The sequence below is a fragment of the Mustelus asterias genome, chromosome 8 (genome assembly GCF_964213995.1).
Source record: "Mustelus asterias chromosome 8, sMusAst1.hap1.1, whole genome shotgun sequence".
NCBI classification, from domain to species: Eukaryota; Metazoa; Chordata; class Chondrichthyes; order Carcharhiniformes; family Triakidae; genus Mustelus; species Mustelus asterias.
Genome location: NC_135808.1, coordinates 132,210,857 through 132,234,360, shown reverse-complemented (window position 1 = coordinate 132,234,360; position 23,504 = coordinate 132,210,857).

Below are 23,504 nucleotides of genomic sequence, written 5' to 3'. Positions count from 1 at the left end.
CAGTCATGATGGGATGAATGGCCTCATTCTGCACGTGACCTTTCGACATTTCTATGGCTTTGAGAGCGCAGAGTCGCTGAGCAGAAACTGATAGCCAAGTTCCGCACACGTGAGGACGGCCTAAACCGGGATCTTGGGTTCATGTCACACTATCAGTAACCCCCACAGCTTGCCTCCTGGACTTGCAGAATCTCACTGGCTGTCCTGTCTGGAGACAATACACATCTCTTTAACCTGTGCTGAATACTCCCTCCACTCACATTGTCTGTATCTTTAAGACCTGGTTGGCTGTAGAGATTCACATTCTAATCAGTATTCTGTAACTTGATTTTGTGTCTCTGTGCCCTGTTTGAGAGCAGATTTCCACTCCATCTGACGAAGGAGCAGCGCTCCGAAAGCTCATGGCATTTGCTACCAAATAAACCTGTTGGACTTTAACCTGGTGTTGTTAAAACTCTTACTGTGTTTACCCCAGTCCAACGCCGGCATCTCCACATCTGAGAGCAAGGGCAGAGCACAGCAGACATAGGCAGGTACACCAAGGATTCAAAGTGCACAGTTTAATTTCAACTTCTCCAGGGTATATTTGGAAATGAATAGGAAATTGGTTGAGGGACATAAATATTGTTAGAGGGGGTGGTGTCAGGATGTAGGGACGGCGAAGGGTTGGGGGCAGGGAAAGGACTTTAGCCAGGTGCCCCAGGGATCGCAATTCACACCATTGCTGTTTCACACTTACAGCAATGAATTAGATTCCCAAACTCGCGGGAAATTGTCCATGTTTACAGACGTTATCAAACCAGAAGCAACAGACAAATTGATGGGGACATTCAAAATCTACAGAGTGGGTAGGGCAGGAGGAAACAGAGCCAGGATAGAAAACACTCAACGCAGGCAAGTGTAAAGAATTTCACATCAGAATTTGAAAATGGATGATGGGTCTGTCAGGAATTACGTTGAAGGATCTCAGGTGGAAGTCTGCACAGCCGTGACGTAATAAACAGACCAAGGGAAGTGCAGCAGGAAACGGATCCTGTTAGTGAACAGCATTCTGCATTTTAATTCAGCTGTCAGCAACCTTTCTTCCTTCTGACTTTCCTCTGCTTTTCTAACCCCTTCTAACACCTTCCCTCAAACACACCTTGAAACAGTGTGAGCCATGGTTCAAGTGGGGCGTCACGGTGGCACAGTGGTTAGCACTGCTGCCTCACAGGTCCAAGGACCCAGGTTCAGTTCCAGCCTCGAGTCTCTGTCTGTGTGGAGTTTGCACATTCTCCCCGTGTCTGCGTGGGTTTCCTCCGGGTGCTCCGGTTTCCTCCCACAGTCCAAAAATGTGCAGATTAGGTTGATTGGTCATGCTAAATTGATCCTAGTGTCAGGGGTGTTAGCAGGGTAAATATGTAGGGTTACGGGAATAGGGCCTAGGTGGGATTGTGGTCGGTGCAGACTCGATGGGCTGAATGGTCTCCTTCTGCACTGTAGGGATTTTATGAATAGCACTCTCGCCTCTGAGTCAGAGACTTGGATACAAGCTCGAAGCCATATCGAGGGAGTGCTGCACTGTCAGAGGCGATACCTGTCGGATGAGATATTGAACTGAAACCGCTGCCTCAGGTGGATGCACGGTGGCACAGTGGTTAGCACTGCTGCCTCACAGTGCCAGGTACACGGGTGCGATTTCTAGCTTGGATCGCTGTTTGTGCGGAGACTGCAAATTCCCCCCATGTCTGCGTGAGGTTCCTCCGGTTTCCTCCCACAGTTCAAAAGACATGCTGGTTAGGTGCATTGGCCATGCTAAATTCTCTCTATGTACCTGAATAGGCACCAGAATGTGGCGACTAGGGGATTTTCACAGTAACTTCATCGCAGTGTGATGTAAGCCTACTTGTGACACTAATAAATAAAACAAAATAATGTCAACAATTGCAGAGCACTATTTTGGAGAGTTCATTGTGGTGCTCTGGCCGATATTTACTCCGTCAATCAAAATCACCCAGTAACCATTCTTAGTCGTTCTCTCATTTGTGGGAAATTGCTGTGCGTAAATTGGTCACCACATTTCCTGCTTTACATTCGCTGAATGAGCACTTGAGTTGCTGTGGATGGATTTTGGATATGCAAAGGTTAAAAATTGTCAAGTCATGTTGCTTTATAGAATCTTAGTTAGGCCACACTTGGAATATAGTGTTCAATTCTGGTCGCCACACTACCAGAAGGATGTGGAGGCTTTGGAGAGGGTACAGAAAAGATTTACCAGGATGTTGCCTGGTATGGAGGGCGTTAACTATGAGGAGAGGTTGGAGAAACTTGGTTTGTTCTCATTGGAGCGACGGAGGTTGAGGGGCGACCTGATAGAAGTCTACAAGATTATGAGAGGCATGGACAGAGTGGATAGTCAGAAGCTTTTTCCCAGGGTGGAAGAGTCAATTACTAGGGGGCATAAGTTTAAGGTGCGAGGGGCAAGGTTTAAAGGAGATGTACGAGGCAGGTTTTTTACACAGAGGGTGGTGGGTGCCTGGAACTCGTTGCCGGGTGAGGTAGTGGAAGCGGATATGGTAGTGACTTTTAAGGGGCTCTTGACAAATACATGAATAGGATGGGAATAGAGGGATATGGATGGTCCCCAGTAGGGTAGGGGGTTTTCGTTAAGTCGGGCAGCATGGTCAGTGCAGGCTTGGAGGGCCGAAGGGCCTGTTCCTGTGCTGTAATTTGCTTTGTTCTTTGTTCTTTGTTGTGAAAGCAGCATCTCGATGAAGGCCTTTCTTTCCTGCACTTTAATAGAAGCAAAATACTGCAGATGCTGGAGCTCCGAAGAGAAGTCACATTGGAGTTGGAACATTACGGGCGTGATCTTACCGCCCATTCACAACATGCTCCCACTGCAGCGAAGATGGGGAACTTGGTGACAAACCAAATCTCTGTTCGCTGCAGCGGGATGGGAAAATCTCACTGGGGTGGGGGGGGGGGGGGGGGGGGAGTGAACAGTTGGAAAATTCCAGCTGTACACTGTTTCTCTTTCCACAGAGGCTGTCAGACCTGCTGAATATTTCCAGCACTTTCTGCTTATATCTCTTCCACCTTTCTGGATAAGCTTATAGGTTACACCCCCGCCCCTTCCCCCACTGCTCCACCCGCCCCCCCCCCCCCCCCCCCGCCCCCCCGGGCACCCCTCCACCCCACCCTTCCACCTCGCCAGTATTTTGTCTGATCAAGGCTCTGTGAAATATTTGGGGCATTCTTTCCACAGTAAAATATGCCACATGAATGCAAGTTGTTGCTGTTGTTGAGAATGGCAATGAGTGACTGACCTAAACATCCATCTACTCAATAATTTTTGATGTGTCCAGATCACCAACAACCTGTCCGGGTCCCCCCCATGCCGAAACTACAGTTAAGAAAACCTGCCAACACCTCTATTTTCTCAGAAGACTAAGGAAATTTGACATGTCCACTACGACTCTCACCAACTTTTACAGATGCACCATAGAAAGCATTCTTTCTGGTTGTATCACAACTTGGTATGGCTCCTGCTCTGAACAAGACTGCAAGAAACTACAAAGGGTCATGAATGTAGCCCAGTCCATCACGCAAACCAGCCTCCCATCCATTGACTCTGTCTACGCTTCCTGCTGCCTCGGCAAAGCAGCCAGCATAATTAAGGACCCCACGCACCCCGGACATTCTCTCTTCTACCTTCTTCCACCTGGAAAAAGATACAAAAGTCTGAGGTCACGTATCAACTGACTCAAGAACAGCTTCTTCCCTGCTGCCATCAAGCTTTTGAATGGACCTACCCCGCACTAAGTTGATCTTTCTCTGCACCCTAGCTGTGACAGTAACACTACATTCTGCACCCTCTCCTTTCCTTCTCTATGAACGGTATGCTTTGTCTGTGCAGCATGCAAGAAACAATACTTTTCACTGTATACTAATACATGTGACAATAATAAATCAAATCAAATCAAAATCACCTTTCTGCAGTGATTTCAAAGTCACGCATCAACCTTGTGTGGAATTCAGTGCTGGTCCTCAAAAAATTAAGACTTACTTCAAATGCTCCATTATTTTAAGACCTGACTGGTTTGTGAGGTGAAGTTTGCTAATTCATCACATTGACTAATCTCAAAGTTGCCACACTCTGTATAACAAATAGCTGAAAAACCCCCCAGAACAATCAAATATCTACTGCCACGTTTGCACAATTTCTGAGACAGTTTCTTAATCATTATTGGTTTAAATTAACTCTGATGCCAACTTAGACCTTGCTGTTTTTAACTTCCAGTAACAGCATGATGTAATTATAATCAGGCATATTGTGAGTATGGTTTTATTATCATTTATCAAAAGTGACAGGTTAAAAAATTAAATGGGTGTAAAAAAAAGCTTTTGTTTGTGCTGGTAGGGGAGTATCAGCTGCTTATTGTCTGTTGTTTCGATCAGAATGCCCCAGCGCAGTCCACGACAAAATCAGCCTTTGTTCACAATGGAACATTGTAATGTGGGCTGTTCCCAGCCCCAGGTAACCATCTTCTTTCATGCAGATGTGGGTGTGAGTTCACTTTGAGGCAGGTTACTTTTACACTGGATCTCTGCTTTATTTGGGGCGGCATAGTAGCACAGTGGTTAGCACTGCTGCTTCCAGGTTCGATTCCCAGCTTGGGTCCCTGTCTGTGTGGAGTTTGCATGTTCTCCCCATGTCTGCGTGGGTTTCCTCCGGGTGCTCCAGTTTCCTCCCACATTCTGAAAGAAGTGCTGGTTAGGGTGCATTGACTCAAACAGGCGCCGGAGTGTGGTGACTAGGGGAGTTTCACAGTAACTTCATTGCAGTGATAATGTAAGCCTTACTTGTGACTAATAAATAAACTTTATTTGCTGAATGTGTGTTGACTGTCTGGGATTTTGTTGGGGTGGAGGGTGATGGTGGGATTGCTCATTTGTGGGTGAGAGGATTGTGAATGTTCTTTGCACCAAGACCTCCTCATTGTTGTGTTTTATAATGATATAAAGACAACAATCATTTATAAGGGATTGAATAAACATACCGTGGGTTCATTTATTAAAACCAGGCTCATAAACATATCGCGTGCTTGAAGACATCAACAATGGGGTTGTACGTGCTGTGTTCTGCTCACAGGCAAAAGTGAAACTGAGACTGGATCACATACCACGTTTCCCTTCCAGTGATGTCTTGCTGCCATCGCTTATAGGCATATTACAACATCCCCCTTCTTTTACAGATACTTTCCTCCCTTCCACAATCGATGTTTGTGTTTAGTTACCATTGCATAGGTGAATCGATAGCTGGGATTTTACGACCTCACTCAGGCAAGGCTCGTAAAATCCCGTCTGGGACCAATGGAGAAATCCGTTCTGCGAGCCTCGCCCGCACCGATTCTGAGGCAGGCGTGCCACTAAAATTCTGGCCTATGAGTCTTTAAAGCAAGAGGTAATCTGGTGGTATGCCTAGATTTTGCAATGGTAACCTTATCTGGTGGCCTCTTTAATTGCCCACCGTGATCTATGGGATTGTCATACTTGACTATTATTCCTCGTTGCAATCTGGAAGCAATCGGTCAGCGAGGTGGTTGAGGATCTGGAGTGGATCTGGTTTGTCCTCAATTATGCTTCACTATTGTGCCTTTCTGTGTAACATTTTCATAGGACCTTGATTCCGAACAAGGCCTTGTTACTGGGGAGGCGATGGCCTTGTGGTATTATTGCTAGACTATTAATCCAGAAACACAGCGAATGTTCTTAAAAAATTTATTAGTCACAAGTAGTCTTCCATTAACACTGCAATGAAGTTACTGTGAAATTCCCCTGGTTGCCACTCTCCAGCACCTGTTCGGGTCAATGCACCTAACCAGCATGTCTTTCGGAATGTGGGAGGAATCCAGAGCACTCTGAGGGAACCCACGCAGACAGGGGGAGAATGTGCAAACTTCACACAGACAGTGACCCGAGCCGGGAATCGAACCCGGGTCCCTGGCGCTGTGAGGCAGCAGTGCTAACCACTTTGCCACCGTGACCCCCCCTGGGGCCCCGAGTTCGAATCCCGCCATGGCAGATAGTGGAATTTGATTTCAGTAAAAAAAAATCTGGAATTAAGAATCTACTGATGACCATGAAACCATTGCTGATTGTTGGAAATACCCATCTGGTTCACCAATGTCCTTTGAGGAAGGAAATCTGCCATCCTTACCTGGTCTGGCCTACATGTGACTCCAGAGCCACAGCAATGTTGACTCTCAACTGCACTCTCAGGACAACTAGGGATGGTCAATAAATGCTGGCTAGTCAGCGACACCCATGTCCCAAAAATTAATTTTTAAAAAATTGGTATGTGTTCCTTGCTACAAATTTGTTTTTCCAGCTGTGAACTTGACAATTCTGTATTTGCATTTTTATTATGGAATGTGTTCACCATCTCTTGCAGCTTAAAAGTTGTTCTATGGTTTCTGAGGGAGTAGAATGGATAAAAAGCAGATAAATTGATACATACTGCTGGGCCAAACATGGGCTTTGCTGGTGATGAAATTGTTGCAGTTAAATGTTTCAGCGGTCACATTACAATGCATAGATTTTGCTTGTTCTGTCCACATTTGAGAATTAGGGATATCAAATTGAAATTATTCATTCAGTTAGGCTGTTAGATCTTGGGTAATGAAGAGAAGAAGTAATGTGATCAATATTCCACTTCTCACATGCATCCTGAAATTGTTTAGCAATAAGTTTTGGAAAGTTATTCATAATGATCTATCAAATAAGCTGAACTTGGCACTTCGAGTGGGTGCTTGCTTTATTGTGCAATTGTCGAATAATGTGATTCTTGGTAAAGTATTCAACAATGACAATGAAGTCAGTGCCATGGACATGCAAAAGGTTGGATGCAATTTTGTACTAAGGATGGGTCAGAACTTCATGTGAAATCAGTCCTTCTGTGAGCTGACTTGACATGCCATGCACCTGATGCCAAATTCAATGTCATTGTTCGTACCCGGCCAATAGACTATCTCTCTTGTGGGGTCTTCTTGTCCACGTGTAAGTCCTGAAGTTGTTGAAGATGATCAGGTCACAAAGATTCTGGTATGGTGACCTGCCTACCTTTAAAAATGATCCCACACGAGAAGCCTAGCTTACTCCAAAAAGGCCAAAATAGTCTCATGTATTCCTGGACATGCTGTATTGAATCAGGCCATCAGTCGATGATGGTTTTCCACAGTTCCTGTAAAATGGAATCTTTCGCCGTTTCTTGTCATAGCTGCTGGCATTTGCATTGTGCAAAATGTAACAGATCCCTTCAGAGAACATCTTCAAGTTTGATGACAATGAAGTCAAATTGTAGACACTAAGGGTCAATTTAGCATGGCCAACGCACCTAACCCACACATCTTTGTGGGAGGAAACCGGAGCACCCGGAGGAAACCCACACAGACACGGGGAGAATGTGCAAACACCACACAGACAGTGACCTGAAGCTGGAATCGAACCCGGGTCCCTGGCGCTGTGAGGCAGCAGTGCTAACCACTGTGCCACCGTGTCGCCCTCAATCTTGGTGGTGCACTGGTCAATTCGCTTAGTGATGATGATTTTTGAGCAAAATGGCCGGGTCTGTAGCTGATCGGTCTAAATGATCAGAGCCTTCAGAGTGCATTAGCCTGACTCGAAATTCCTCCCACTGTGCCCTCACATTCTCCTCACTGCTGTGTTCCAGACAGAAGGGATTTTAATGGAAAAATTCCTCTTCATTGGCTCCTTAACAGGTTTGATTGGCTTGTGCCATTGCAGGGTGGGCAACACATTCAACTCCTTCCAGGAAACGTGGGAAGAGGCAGGAACATGTCATGACGCCTCTCCAGCAGAAATTTTCCCAGCCCTCCTGCTTCCGAGGGCCAGTCCAAAGATGTGCAGGTCAGGTAGATTGGCCATGCTACATTAGTGTCCCTTAGAGTCCAAAGACATCTAAGATTAGGGGAACTAGTGGGGAAAATATGTGGGGTTACAGGGATAGGGCCAGGGTGGGATTCTCTATCAGAGAGTTGGTGCAGACTCAATGGGCCGAAAGGCCTCCTTCTGCAATGTAGGGACTTTCTGATGCTAAAATGAGGCCAGGGCAGTATTGGAATAGTACACACGTACATACACGCACACACACACGCGCGATAACGTGCACACATGCACACACACACACGCACACTCACACATGCACACACGCACACACTTACACGCACACAAGCACACGCATACACACACTTACACACACGCACAGACATTCTCATACACTCACATGCACACACAGACACAAATGCACGCACACACACACATACACACACAGCTGCACATGCACACACAAAGAAGAAAGAACAATACAGCACAGGAACAGGCCCTTCGGCCCTCCAAGCCCGCGCCGCTCCCTGGTCCAACTAGACCATTCTTTTGTATCCCTCCATTCCCACTCCGTTCATATGGCTGTCTAGATAAGTCTTAAACGTTCCCAGTGTGTCCGCCTCAATCACCTTGCCTGGCAGCGCATTCCAGGCCCCACCACCCTCTGTGTAAAATATGTCCGTCTGATATCTGTGTTAAACCTCCCCCCCTTCACCTTGAACCTATGACCCCTCATGAACGTCACCACCGACCTGGGTAAAAGCTTCCCACCGTTCACCCCATCTATGCCTTTCATAATTTTATATACCTCTATTAAGTCTCCCCTCATCCTCCGTCTTTCCAGGGAGAGCAACCCCAGTTTACCCAATCTCTCCTCATAACTAAGCCCCTCCATACCAGGCAACATCCTGGTAAACCTCCTCTGCACTCTCTCCAAAGCCTCCACGTCCTTCTGGTAGTGTGGCGACCAGAACTGGACGCAGTATTCCAAATGCGGCCGAACCAACGTTCTACACATCTGCAACATCAGACCCCAACTTTTATACTCTATGCCCCGTCCTATCAAGGCAAGCATGCCATATGCCTTCTTCACCACTTTCTCCACCTATGAAGTCACTTTCAAGGATCTGTGGACTTGCACACCCAGGTCCCTCTGCGTATCTACACCCTTTATGGTTCTGCCATTTATCGTATATCTCCTCCCTACATTATTTCTACCAAAATGCATCACTTCGCATTGCACACGCACATGCACACATGATGTTGGAAGGGGTGCAGTGGGGATTCACTAGAATGATACCAGGGCTACATTATGAGGGATGGTAGAATGGACATGGTTTTCATTCCATGGTGTATTAAAGGTTAAGGGATAATCTAATGGAAGTGTTTAACTGATCACAGGGGTTGAGTGAATAAAATATGAAAAGTAATTCCTCTGGTGGGGACTTTAAAACAAGGAGGCAAAATATAAAATGTGGAACTCACAATGATCTGCTTTCAATCATGTCTCTGTGATGACGATCAGATCAGACATATCCATTTCTATCTGAGCTAGAAATTCAAAGAACAAAGAACAAAGCACAAAGAAATTTACAGCACAGGAACAGGCCCTTCGGCCCTCCAAGCCTGTACCGACCTTCCTTTCAACTGAACTAAAACTCCCTACCCTTCCGGAGACCATATCCCTCCATTCCCACCCTATTCATGTATTTGTCCAGACGCCCCTTAAAACTCACTATCATATCTGCTTTCACTACCTCCCCCGGAAGCGAGTTTGAGGTACCCACCACCTTCTGTGTAAAAAACTTGCCTCGTACATCTCCTTTAAACCTTGCCCCTCGCACCTTAAACCTATGCCCCCTAGTAATTGACTCTTCCACCCTGGGACTATCCACTCTGTCCATGCCCCTCATAATCTTGTAGACTTTTATCAGGTCGCCCCTCAACCTCCGTCGTTCCAGTGAGAACAAAACAAGTTTCTCCAACCTCTTCTCATAGCTCATGCCCTCCATGCCAGGCAACATCCTGGTAAATCTTTTCTGTACCCTCTCCAAAGTCTCCACGTTCTTCTGGTAGTGTGGCGACCAGAATTGAACACTATATTCCAAGTGCGACCTAACTAAGGTTCTATAAATCTGCAACATGACTTGCCAATTTTTAAACTCAATACCCCGGCCGATGAAGGCAAGCATGCCATATGCCTTCCTGACTACCTTCTCCACCTGCATTGCCACTTTCAGTGACCTGTGTACCTGTGCACCCAGATCCCTTTGTCTATTAATACTCTTAAGGGTTCTGCCATTTACTGTATATTTCCTATCTTTATTAGACCTTCCAAAATGCACTATGTCACATTTGTCCGGATTAAGCTCCATCTGCCATCTCTCTGCCCAAGCTTCCAACCTATCTATACCCTGCTATATCCTCTGATTGTCCTCATCGCTATCCGCAAATCCACCAACCTTTGTGTCATCCGCAAACTTACGAATCAAACAAGTTACATTTTCCTCCAAATCATTTATATATATATTACAAACAGCAAAGGTCCCAGCACTGATCCCTGAGGAACGCCACTTGTCACAGCCCTCCATTCAGAAACGCACCCTTCCACTTCTACCCTCTGTCTTCTATGACCGAGCCAGTTTTGTATCCACCTTGCCAGCTCACCTCTGATCCCATGCGACTTCACCTTCTGCACCAGTCTGCCATGAGGGACCTTGTCACAGGCCTTACTGAAGTCCATGTAGACAACATCCACTGCCCTACCCTCATCAATCGTCTTCGTCACTTCCTCGAAAAACTCGATCAAGTTAGTGAGACATGACCTCCCCTTCACAAAACCATGTTGCCTCCCACTAATATATCCACTTATTTCCACGTGGGAATAAATCCTATCTCGAAGAATCCTCTCCAATAATTTCCCTACCACTGATGTAAGGCTCACCGGCCTGTAATTATCGGGATTATTCTTGCTACCCTCCTTAAACAAAGGAACAACATTGGCTGTTCTCCAATCCTCTGGGACCTCCCCTGTAGCCAGTGAGGATACAAAGATTTCTCTCAAGGCCCCAGCAATTTCCTCCCTTGCCTCTCTCAGTATTCTGGGGTATATCCCATCAGGCCCTGGGGACTTGTCTACCTTAATGTTTCTCAAGAACCCCAATACCTCCTTTTTGATCTCAACATGACTCAAACTATCCACACACCCTTTCCCAAATTCATCATCCACCAAGTCCTTCTCTTTGGTGAATACTGACGCAAAGTACTCATTTAATACCTCGCCCATTTCCTCTGGCTCCACGCATAGATTCCCTCCCTTGTCCTTGAGTGGGCCAACCCTCTTCCTGGTTACCCTCTTGTTCTTTATATATGTCTAAAAAGCCTTGGGATTTTCCTTAATCCTGCTGGCCAATGCTTTTTCGTGACCCTTTTAGCCCTCCTTACTCCTTGCTTAAGTTTTTTCAAGTTTCCTTGTATTCCATTTTGTTGCCACTGCTGCACACATTCAGAGAGTTTTAACTCTCTCTTTTTTCAACCATTTTTAGGAAAAAATTCTTCTCAAAATCTGGCCTCTTGTGTACTTCCCATTTGCTTTCCTCCCCCAATGGAAATCTTACCTTCAGCCCATTTCTCCTTTACCAAACCCATTGGCCTTTCTACTTCTCTCTGCTCTGATAGGATGCCCTTTGAACCCTACCTCTTTGACCAAGCTTGGATGATCAGCTGTGATCATAATAAGCAGGCTGGCCGGGCCGAATTTTCTCTTCCTGCTCCTATTTTCTATGTTCCTCCTTCTGTGGCTCAATGTCAATCTTTCATCTAATAACAACTTGCGTGTAACACAATTCACTAACATAACAGTGCTACGTAAATGCAAGCTATAATGGTTATCTATTTCATAAGCCAATTTACAGTTCTGGAAGTGTTAAAATGAGCACCATTAAATCAATTGATTATGGCTGAATTATGTATGAGATAAACTGCAAAAATGTTTCACAATAATTACACAATAAGACATCATTGATTTATGTTTAGAATGTAGCCACAGGTCTATTAAGCTATATCAGGACAAACACACTGACCTATTGATTTTTCTCTTTATTCTAACACGTCTTTCTTACATTGTGAGGCAGTGTTAGCCAGCGTGGAGCAAAGGCTGCGCGCACTGTGCTGCTCTTTCCATTAAAGAAGATTGAAGCACATAACTGGAGTGGTGAACAGGCGAGGGCTGAGGTGGCAGCGAATACACTGCTCAACATGCTGATGAGCAGATACGTGCCGTTCCGCTGAACTGGAACAGCGGAAGCTCAGCCTGAGAGTGGGGAAGGAGAGCTACTGCAAAATCACACCATGTAAAGGGTCTCCCTGCGCCACAGGACAGGAAGGTTGCCCATGGGCCACAAACTTATAGAAACATAGAGGATAGGAGCAGGAGGAGGCCATTCGGCCCTTCGAGCCTGCTCCGTCATTCATCACGATCATGGCTGATGTTGGTGAGGCCTTTTTCTCCATTTTTTTTAGTTTCAGTCACGTTCTATATTTTGCTTCCCATCATTTTCTTCTGATAACCTGAACGCCACGACAATCATCCACGTTATCCCGCAGAACTAACGGCGAAATGACTCCAACTTTTAAAGAGAATTATCATTGATTCTCTTATTTCACGCTCACTTTTTGTATTTCAGGTCAGCCGTGAGCAACTTCTAAGTTTAAGTTTATTTATTAGTGTCACAAGTAGGCTTACATTAACGCTGCAATGAAGTTACTGTGAAAATCCCCAAGTCGCCACACTCCCGCGCCTGTTCAGATACACTGAGGGAAAATTTCGCATGGCCAATGCACAATTTGATGTTCTTTGTCTTCTTAATGGCCTCCTTGAAGAGATTAGAAACATAGAAACATAGAGGATAGGAGCAGGAGGAGGCCATTCAGCCCTTCGAGCCTGCTCCGCCATTCATTACGATCATAGCTGATCGTTCAACTCAATAGCCTAATCCTGTTTTTTCCCCATAACCTTTGATCCCATTCGCCCCAAGTGCTATATCCAGCCGCCTCTTGAATACATTCAATGTTTTGGCATCAACTACTTCCTGTGGTAATGAATTCCACAGGCTCACCACTCTTTGGGTGAAGAAATGTCTCCTCATCTCCGTCCTAAATGGTCTATCCCAAATCCTCAGACTATGACCCCTGGTTCTGGACTCCCCCACCATCGGGGACATCCTCGTCCTCCACACCCTCCACCCTCAAGAAACAAAGAGCAAAGGAAAGTACAGCACAGGAACAAAACCTTCGGCCCTCCAAGTCTACGCTGATCATGATGCCCTAACTGCACTAACAAAAAAACCCTCTGCCCTTACTCGACCAGTATTCCTCTATTCCCTCCCTATTTATGTACCCATCCAGATGCCTCTTAAATGTTGTTAATGTGCCTGCTTCCATCACTTCTCTGGTAGCGCATTCCAGGCACCCACCACTCTCGGCGTGAAAAACTTCCCTCGCACATCTCCCTTAAACTTCCCCCCTCTCACCTTGAACTTGTGCCCCTTGATTAGATGCCTCTTGCCACCAAACTCGCCATGAGGGAGGGAGGGTGCAAGATTCCACGCTATGCATTTGCAGCGCCTAACATGTCAGAGAGAGTACAGAGGAGATTTACAGGAGTGCTGCCAGGAACAGAGGATTTTAGTTCTGGAGAAGGAGTGGAGAAGTTGGAGTTGTTTTCTTTTGAAATGGAGGAGGCTGAGAGGAGATTCAACTGAGGCTTTCACAATTTTGAGGGGCCTGGGTAAAGTAGATGGAATGGACCTATTTCACTTATCAGAGAGTTCAACGTAGGAGACTGAGGGGTGATCTTATAGAGGTATATAAGATCATGAGAGACATGGATAGGGCAAATGCACTCAGTTTTTTTCCCAGGGTTGAGGAATCGAGAATTAGAGGGTATAGGTTTAAGTTATGAGGGGAAAGAATTAATTATTACCTGAGGAGCAACATTTTTACATAGAGGCTGGCACGTATGTGGAATGAGCTGCTGGAGGAAGTGGTTGAGGGAGGGACATTTACAACATTTAATGGCGTTTAGACAGATACATGGATAGGAAAGGTTTAGAGGGATATGGGCTAAATGCAGGCAAATGGGGTTAGTTTAGATGGGCCTCTTGATCGGCATGGACCAGTTTGGGCCAAAGGGCCTGTCTCCCTACCGTAGATTCAGTGATTCTATGATTCTAACCGAGAGACATTAATTGAAAGTATTTGTCAGAAGGATTGGAAGGAGTTGAGGAGGGGTTTTTCACCCCAAGGGTGTTGGGGGTCTGGAATTCACTGCCTAGAAGTGTAGTAGAAGCAGAAACTCTGACAGCATTTAAAAAGAAAACACTTAGGTGCTGTGATCTAGAGCACTATGGGTCAAAGCTGGAAAGTAAGATAAGGCTGGAGCTGGACAACTCTTTCTTGGCAGTTACAACACAATGGGCTGAAAGGCCTCAATCTGTGTCACAAATCTTTCAACGTCTCTATGTCCCAAGTTTCTACCTTTCACAGCTTGGCTGTCGATCTCCCCACCCCCACCCCCACTCCCACCCATTGGCTAACACGATGGCATCAATAGTCACCCTGTGTGAAGGGCTGGGTTTAGGTCAATCGCATCAGAGGGAAGCTAACCTGGTAAGAAGACACGAGAGTCCCTTTGAGAGCCTCATAGAATCATAGAATCCCGACAGTGCAGAAGGAGGCCACTCAGCCCATCGAGTCTGCACTGACCACAATCCCACCCAGGCCCTATTCTTGTAAACCTACATATTTACCCTGCTAATTCCCTGACACTAGGGGCAATTTAGCATGGCCAATTCACCTAACTTGCACATCTTTGGAGTGTGAGAGGAAACCGGAGCACCCGGGGGAAACCCACGCAGACACAGGGAGAATGTGCAAACTTCACACAGTTACTCAAGGCCAGAATTAAACCCGGGTCCCTGGTGCTGTGAGGCAGCAGTGCTGACCACCGTGCCACCGTGCCGCCCTCACTTATGTTTGAAGCCATACCCAGGTTGCAACAGGAATGAATGACTTTGAGGGTGGTGAGCGTGGATCCCCATGAAATTCATGGCAGGAAGGCCCTTGGACAGCCTTCCTGTGACTAGAACAACAATGTGATTGAATAATGATTACAATAAGAAGAACATGACATTTATAATTGGTATTATATATATAAAAAAGTGAAGCGAAAGAGGAAAATAAAGGTTACATACATCAAAAGAGGAGAAGAAAGATAGATTTTTGTTTAAATATAAACAATGACCACAATTTGGCCTCCTCTATGACAGTTCCCATAAGTTGGTCCACACGTCACCATCCTCTTGGTCCATACCTTACCAGGTCGCTGAGTAGTCCCAGTGGGTGGACGCTAAGGTCAGTCACTCCGTCTCTGGCCCTTCCTCCCATCATCCGCGGTTCACTATTCCACCTGGCTGCAGCACCGAGTCTCCGAAGCAATGTCCCTTTAAACTGAATTTTTGGTTCAATTCCAGTCTCTGGAAGCCTTCAACACAGACTTTCCCAAAAGCAATCTCGGCACGCATCGCAGGGACCACCAGGGTCAGCAGACTTTGCAATATTCAGGTTATTTCCGTAGCTCTCCCACTCGTCAATCAGGTGTTATATCCATCAATTAAACTTCATCTTCCGATGTTTCAGGTGATCATACCAGATAGGATCACTCGGCTATCTGGTGTGCAGTCCAAGGATTACAAAACGCAGTGGGGTAGTTGCTCTCAATATATATAAAAAACCTTACTTTCGTATTCGAGATTGAGATAGTAATAAACAAAATTAGTCCAGTGGGATGGCACGGTGGCACAGTGGTTAGCACTGCTGCCTCACAGTGCCAGGGACTCAGGTTCAATTCCAGTCTCAGGTGGCTGTGTGGTGTTTGCACATTCTCCCCACCCATCTCTGTCCATGGAACAGATTACCCCCATCCCGGTTCTCCATCCCATCAGAGACCATGCAGTTTATAATGGAATGTGCACCAACCTCAGATACGTAATGGGTATTATGACTGGGATCTTTGGATCAGAGGCAGTAGGGTGGGTGGGGTGGGGGGGGGGGGGGGGTGGTGGAGGAGAGGGGGGCATGGTGGGCAGAGCTAGGGGGTTAAGGGTAAGGCTGAGCAGAGCTGGTGGGTGTTAGTAAATGGGCGGGAAGGGGGGATGGTGTGGGTGGGGGTAATGCATGCTGGGCATGCCGGAATGCTCTGATACTCTCCGCCTGACGTAAAGTACAGCTTTACACCTGCAAGGAACATCCCTAAATAAATGTGTAAATAATAGGGTACGTACGTGTAAACAGCCCAGGTTTATGTGCTGAGGGGTCCAAGTGGGACCATCAGCTTGTGCCATAGGTTCTGAACTCCAGGGTAAGTGGCCTCCCCAGTGGTGTTGCTGTAACCCCTACTGGTGGTGAATATCTCAGTGCTCAGTGCTGTAGGGACAGGAAAATATGAGCCAATGCTTCACCGAGATAAATAAAAGATACCTGAGATTCTCTAGTGAAAAATAATTGGCTGCAGTGTAAGATAGGCTGCTAATAGGCTATCAGCGTGATGTCTACAACTGGCCAATTTGATTTGGTTTTATTTTTGGATTACAGCTAGGTGTAAGAATGGGAAGGTCACATCGATTAACGTTAACAAAGCAGATACAGCAATCAATTAGCAAGGCAAATCTGTATGTTGGCCTTTATTGCAAGGGGTTTTTGTAGTAAAACGATTAAGGAAGTAATTATACAGAACTTTGATAACAGTGCACCTGCAGTATTGTGTAGTTTTGGTCTCCACACCCAAGGAAGGATAAACGTGCCTTCACGGGAGTGCAACAATGGTTCTCTGAAATGATTCCTGAGATGATTCGGGTGAAGAGAAAGTGAATAGAATGGGACGACGTGTTGGAGTTTAAAAGAATGAGAAGGGATCTCATTGGAATGTATCAAGGGTCACAGCCTGAGGATACAGGGTAGACCATTTAGGGCTGAGCTGAGGAGAAATTGCCTCACCCAGTGAGTGCTGAGTTTGTGGTATTCGCTACCATAGAAAGTAGTTGCAGCCAAAATATTGTACATTATCGAGAAGCAGTTAGCCATAGCTGTTGGGGCTAAAGGGATCAAAGGATATGGGAGGAAGCAGGATCAGGCTATTGAGTTGAATGATCAGCTATGATCATAATGAATGGCGGAGCAGGCTAGAAGGACCAAATCATAGAATCCCTACAGTGCACTACTAAGGGGTAATTCGCATGGCCAAGCCACCTAACCCGCACATCTTTGGACTGTGGGAGGAAATCGGAGAACCCGGAGGAAACCCACGCAGACACGGGGAGAACGTGCAGATTCCACACAGACAGAGACCCAAGGCTGGAATCGAACCCGGGTCCCTGGCTAACCACTGTGCCGTCTCATTTATGGAATATTGAGAGCATCAAGGGATATAGAGATAGGGCAGGAATGTGACACTCAGGTCGCGGATAAGTGATGATCTTATTGAATAGTAGGGCAGGCACAAGGGGCTGAATGGCCTCTTGCTGCTCCTACTCCATATCAATTTACACAGTGCGATACTAGTCATGAGCAGAGACATTCAGTTCAAATACCCCTTTGATAAGAATGTGCTACCATTGGCCTGTGCTTTACCCTTAACTGGGTAAGCTTTCCTCCCCCTATCTGACTGTTAAACCCTGATACCCATACACAGTACACGCGTGTGCATGTTGAATGAGGACAGCGGTGCTCTAATCTGTGACGGCCCCCATGGCCAAACAGCCCACCAGTGCTCAGGTTCAGTCCTGCACATGGAACATAAAAACATAAAGAACAGAAGCAAGATTAGGACATCTGGCCCTTCAAGCCTGCTCCGCCATTCATTTTGATCATGGCTGATCATCGAATTCAATATCTTGATCTCACCTTCCTCCCATATCCCTTGATCCCTTTAGCCCCAAGCTATATTTAATTTCTTCTTGAAATCACACAACATTTTGGTCTCAACTACACTCTGTGGTAGCGAATTCCACACATTCACCACCCTCTGGGTGAAGAAATTTCTCCTGACCTCAGTCCTAGAAGGTTTTACCTCTTATCCTCAAACTGTGACCCCTCGATCTGGGTTTGGGATTAGGCGAGGGAGTACATGGAAATAGGTTTCACTGAAAAATTAAACCGTGGCGGCTCTGGAGAGATGCAGCAAAGAAAGGGAAAGAAATGTGATTTTTTTTTGAAAAATTGTATGTAATTCAGGCTGCAATCATGAAATTGTGACAGGCTAATAACAGGAAACAAAATACTTTACCTTTACTAATCAGCGGGCAAACTTGATTTCTGCTAGAGGTATAAATACAAACAAAACAGCAGGCACAACCCCATCGAGATAGAAGCCATGTTCCAAGGAACATTACCTTCAGTTTTTGGCGCAATAACCCAAGAAACAAAAGGAGTGATTATGTGCTTGAAAAGCCAGGCGCCCACACAAATTGGGCACACAACATTCTTGTGAAAGTCAATAAAACTCAGCGTAACAAGGGCACTGCAGGAAATGGCTTAATGACCCATATGCTAGCAGCAAGGAAGAAGGGGACCTTTAATTAAACATCGGAGACCAAAGGGGAAGACTGAGTCACATGACCAAAAAAGCTTGCGGTTCCCAACTGAACGAGTCTTGATTGTAAAGGTCCTTGTCAATAAAAAGGTGAACTACTTCATTCGGCCCTCCTCGTGCTAATTTTATTTTAGATGTAAGTATGAATAAATGGACGGCATGTTGGTACAGTGGTTAGCACTGCTGCCTCACAGCTCCAGGGACCCGGGTTCGATTCCCGACTTGGGTCACTGTCTGTGCGGAGTTTGCACGTTCTCCCCGTGTCCTTGTGGCTTTCCTCCGGGTGCTCCGGTTTCCTTCCACAGTCCAAAGATGTGCAGGTTAGGTGCATTGGCCATGCTAAGTTGCCCCTTAATGTCCCAAGGTATATAGTTTAGTGAGATCAGCCATGGTGGATGTTCAGGAGTCATGGGGATAGGGCGGCACGGTGGCACAGTGGTTCGCACTGCTGCTTCACAGAGCCAGGAACCTGGGTTCAATTCCCAGTTTGGGTCACTGTCTGTGTACCTGAACAGACGCCGGAGTGTGATGACTAGGGGCACAGTAACTTCATTGCAGTGTTAATATAAGCCTACTTGCGACACTAATAAATAAACTTTAAACAAGATTTGGGGTGATTAGCAGGGTTGGTGGGCACCACATGGGCTCAGAGGTCACCCATTGGCTTGGCCCTGAAAGTAACAGTCACTCTGAACCTTTACGCCATCGGCTCGCTTCAGAGCTGCACGGGTGTCCTTTGCATATTTTGGTTCAAGAGGGTGAATTTACACCGACTTCTGTCACCGACAGTGGGATTCTTTCCAGTATCGACACCTTGAAAAATAATCGGAAAGTTCTGCCCAGCCAATGTGCGTATTTGTATATTTTCATAGAAATCATATAATCTCTGCACTGCAGAAGGAGGCCATTCAGCCCACTGAGTCTGCACCAACAACAATCCCACTCAGGGCCTAATCCCCATAACCCCACATATTTACCTTGCTAACCCCCCTAACCTATGCATCCTGGGACACTAAGGAACAATTTAGCATGGCCAATCAACCTAACCCTTACATCTTTGGGCTGTGGGAGGAAACTACCGAATCGAACCATAGAATCCCAATTGGCCTATTGAGAATATACCAACTCTCCAGTAGCATCTTATCCAGGCCCTATAAAGTTTATTTATTTGTCACAAGTAAGGCTTACATTAACACTGCAATTAAGTTACTGTGAAACTCCCCAAGCCACCGCACTCTGGCGCCTGTTCGGGTCAATGCACCTAACCAGCACATCTTTCAGAATGTGGGAGGAAACTGGAGCACCCGGAGGAACCCTCGCAGACACGGGGAGAACGTGTAGACTCCACACAGACAGTGACCCAAGCCCGGAATTGAACCCGGGTCCCTGGTGTTGTAAGGCAGCAGTGCTACCACTGTGCCACCGTGCCATGTAGGTGTAAAGCTGCACTTTAGGTCAGGTGGAGAGGATCAGAGCAGTCCGGCATTCCCAGCACGCATCACCCCCACCCACACCAGCCCCCCTTCCCGTCCATCCACTAGCACCCGTCAGTTCTGCTCAGCCTTACCCTTAACCTCAGGCCAATCCACCTAACCCGCATATCTTTGGACTGTGGAAGGAAACCGGAGCACCTGGAGGAAACCCACACAGACACAGGGAGAATATGCAAACTCCACAAAGACAGTGACCCAAGCCGGGAATCGAACCTGGGTTCCTGGCGCTGTGAGGCAGGAGTTCTAACCACTGTGCCACCGTGCCCTGTTCCAGACTTCTTCACAGCATTTGCCCTGCCAAGCCCCCTTGGAATCACAGCCATTGCATTAAGGTCAGCTCTCATTCTTTTATAAGGACATGTCACATGGTTCATGTCACCCAACATGTAACCCCCACCATTTGCCCTGGGCTTGCAAAATCCGACTAACCGTCCTGGCTTGAGACAATTCACACCTCTTTAACCTGTGATTATCCCTCTCTCCACTCGCACTGCCTGTGCCTGTAAAGACTTGATTACCTGTAAAGACTCGCATTCCAACCATTATCTTGCAATTGTGTCTTTGTCTATATATGGCCTGTTTGTGAAACCTACCTCTCCACTCACCTGATGAAGGAGCAGCGCTCCGAAAGCTCATGATTCCAAATAAACCTGGACTTTAACCTGGTATTGTGAGACTTCTTACTGTGCCCACCCCAGTCCAACACCGGCATCTCCACATCCTTCTATAAGGACAGGAAGGCCGAAGAGTTGGAGAAACCTTCTGATGAAATTCTGTCACATCGCAGTTATTAAGAAGTTAGAATACTCCATTCAAAGTTGCTTCATTTAAATTAGTTGTTACTTCCAAAGCACTAAAGTCCTACTTAGCTGTGTTGTTCGCTTTGCGTAATCAATCAAATCACAACAGTTTCACACAAAGCACATTTATGAGTCTACTTTCAGAGGATGGAAATAAAAATCCAATTTAAATACACCTTAATTGTGCGCGGGTTTAGCAAGCAGAAGGTGAAGTGAAATCACCAGTGGATTTATTTTAATCTTGTTATGCCACCTTCACTGCTCGTTTAATTGGTCATTTTCAGGCTGGGTGGTCAAATTCAATGCCTCTGATTTATTCACAGGCCAGGAGATGACTTAATGTTAGCAATAATCAAACCAGCTCCAGTGTCCCCGACATAATTCTGGCCCAAGCACTAATAACACATAAATAGTTGCTCCAGACTGGAAAATTTCCAAGCTAAAACCTAAGAACAAGTGTCAATTCTGGCAGGGCGCTGTCAGCAATGTAAAATTGAATGTGAGTGGGTGGTGGGGTTTGGGGGGGGGGGGGGGTGGGGTGGTGCTGCACTGGGTTTCATTGACTGAAACATGAAGGAGGAAAGAGATTCTGGATCCGGATCACTCGCCAGTCAAACGTTCATTTGATTTGATTTATTATTGTTGCATGCAGACAGTGAAAAGTATTGTTTCTTGCGCGCTATACAGACAAAGCTTACCGTTCATAGAGAAGGAAAGGAGAGGGTGCAGAATGTAGCATTACAGTCATAGCTAGGGTGTAGAGAAAGAGCAACTTAATATAAGCTAGGTCTATTCAAAAGTCTGATGGCAACAGGGAAGAAGCTGTTCTTGACTCAGTTGGTACATGACCTCAGACTTTTGTATCTTGATTTGATTTGATTTATTATTGTCACATGTATGAGTAGACAGTGAAAAGTATTGTTTCTTGCGCGCTATACAGACAAAGCATACCGTTCATAGAGAAGGAAACACGAGAGTACAGAATGACATAGCTAGGGTGTAGAGAATGATCAACTTAATGCAAGGTAGGTCCATTTAAAAGTCTGATGGCAGCAGGGAAGAAGCTGTTCTTGAGTCGGTTCTTGTCTATCCTTACTGATTGTGGTCTGTGGATTAAGAAGTTCTGGATCCAGTTGCAGAGGGAGGAGCCGAGGCCCTGGCCACAGAGTTTGGAGATGAGTTTCATGGGAATAATGGTATTGAAGGCTGAGCTGTAATCTATGAATAGGAATCTGACATAAGTGTAACTACAGGCCGGTTAGCTTAACGTCCGTAGTTGGGAAATTGCTGGAATCCATCATTAAAGAAGAAATAGCAGGACACCTGGAAAAAAATGGTTCAATCAAGCAGACACAGCATGGATTCATGAAGGGAAAGTCGTGTTTGACAAATTTACTGGATTTTTATGAAGATGTAACGAGTGCAGTTGGCAGAGGGGAACCGGTGGATGTGGTGTTTTTGGATTTCCAGAAGGCGTTCGATAAGGTGCCTCACAAAAGGTTGCTGCAGAAGATTAAGGTACATGGAGTTGGGGGTAAAATGTTAGTGTGGATTGAGGATTGGCTATCTAACAGGAAGCAGAGAGTTGGAATAAATGGGTGCTTTTCTGGTTGGCAGTTGGTGACTAGTGGCGTGCCGCAGGGATCAGTGCTGGGGCCTCAACTGTTTACCATATACATAGACGATCTGGAGGAGGGGACCGAGTGTAGGGTAACAAAGTTTGCGGATGACACAAAGATGAGTGGGAAAGCGAATTGCGTGGAGGATGCGGAAAGTCTGCAGAGAGATTTGGATAGGCTAAGTGAGTGGGCGAGGATCTGGCAGATGGAGTATAACATTGACAAGTGTGAGGTTATCCACTTTGGAAGGAATAATAGTAAAATGGACTATTATTTAAATGGTGAAAAATTACAACATGCTACTGTGCAGAGGGACCTGGGGGTCCTTGTGCATGAATCGCAAAAACTCAGTTTGCAGGTGCAGCAGGCGATCAAGAAGGCAAATGGAATGTTGGCCTTTATCGCGAAGGGGATGGAGTATAAAAGCAGGGAGGTCATGCTGCAATTGTACAAGGTACTGGTGAGGCCGCAACTGGAGTACTGTGTGCAATTTTTGTCCCCTTATTTGCGAAAGGATATATTGGCCTTGGAGGGAGTACAGAGAAGGTTCACCAGGTTGATACTGGAGATGAGGGGGTTAGCTTATGAAGAGACATTGAGTAGATTGGGCCTGTACTCGTTGGAGTTTAGAAGGCTGAGGGGAGAACTTATAGAGACATATAAGATAATGAAGGGGCTAGACAGGGGAGAGGCAGAGAGATTCTTTCCACTTAGAAAGGAAACAAGAACTAGAGGACACAGCCTCAAAATAAGGGGGAGTCAGTTTAGAACAGAGTTGAGGAGGACCTTCTTCTCTCAGAGGGTAGTGAATCTCTGGAATTCTCTGCCCATTGAAGCAGTGGAGGCTACCTCGTTAAATATGTTTAAGTCACAGGTAGATAGATTTCTGATCAATAAGGAAATTAAGGGTTATGGGGAGCGGGCGGGTAAGTGGAACTAAACCACTATCAGATCAGCCATGATCTTATTGAATGGCGGGGCAGGCTCGAGGGGCTAGGTGGCCTACTCCTGCTCCTATATCTTATGTTCTTATGTAAGTGTCTTTGTTATCCACGTG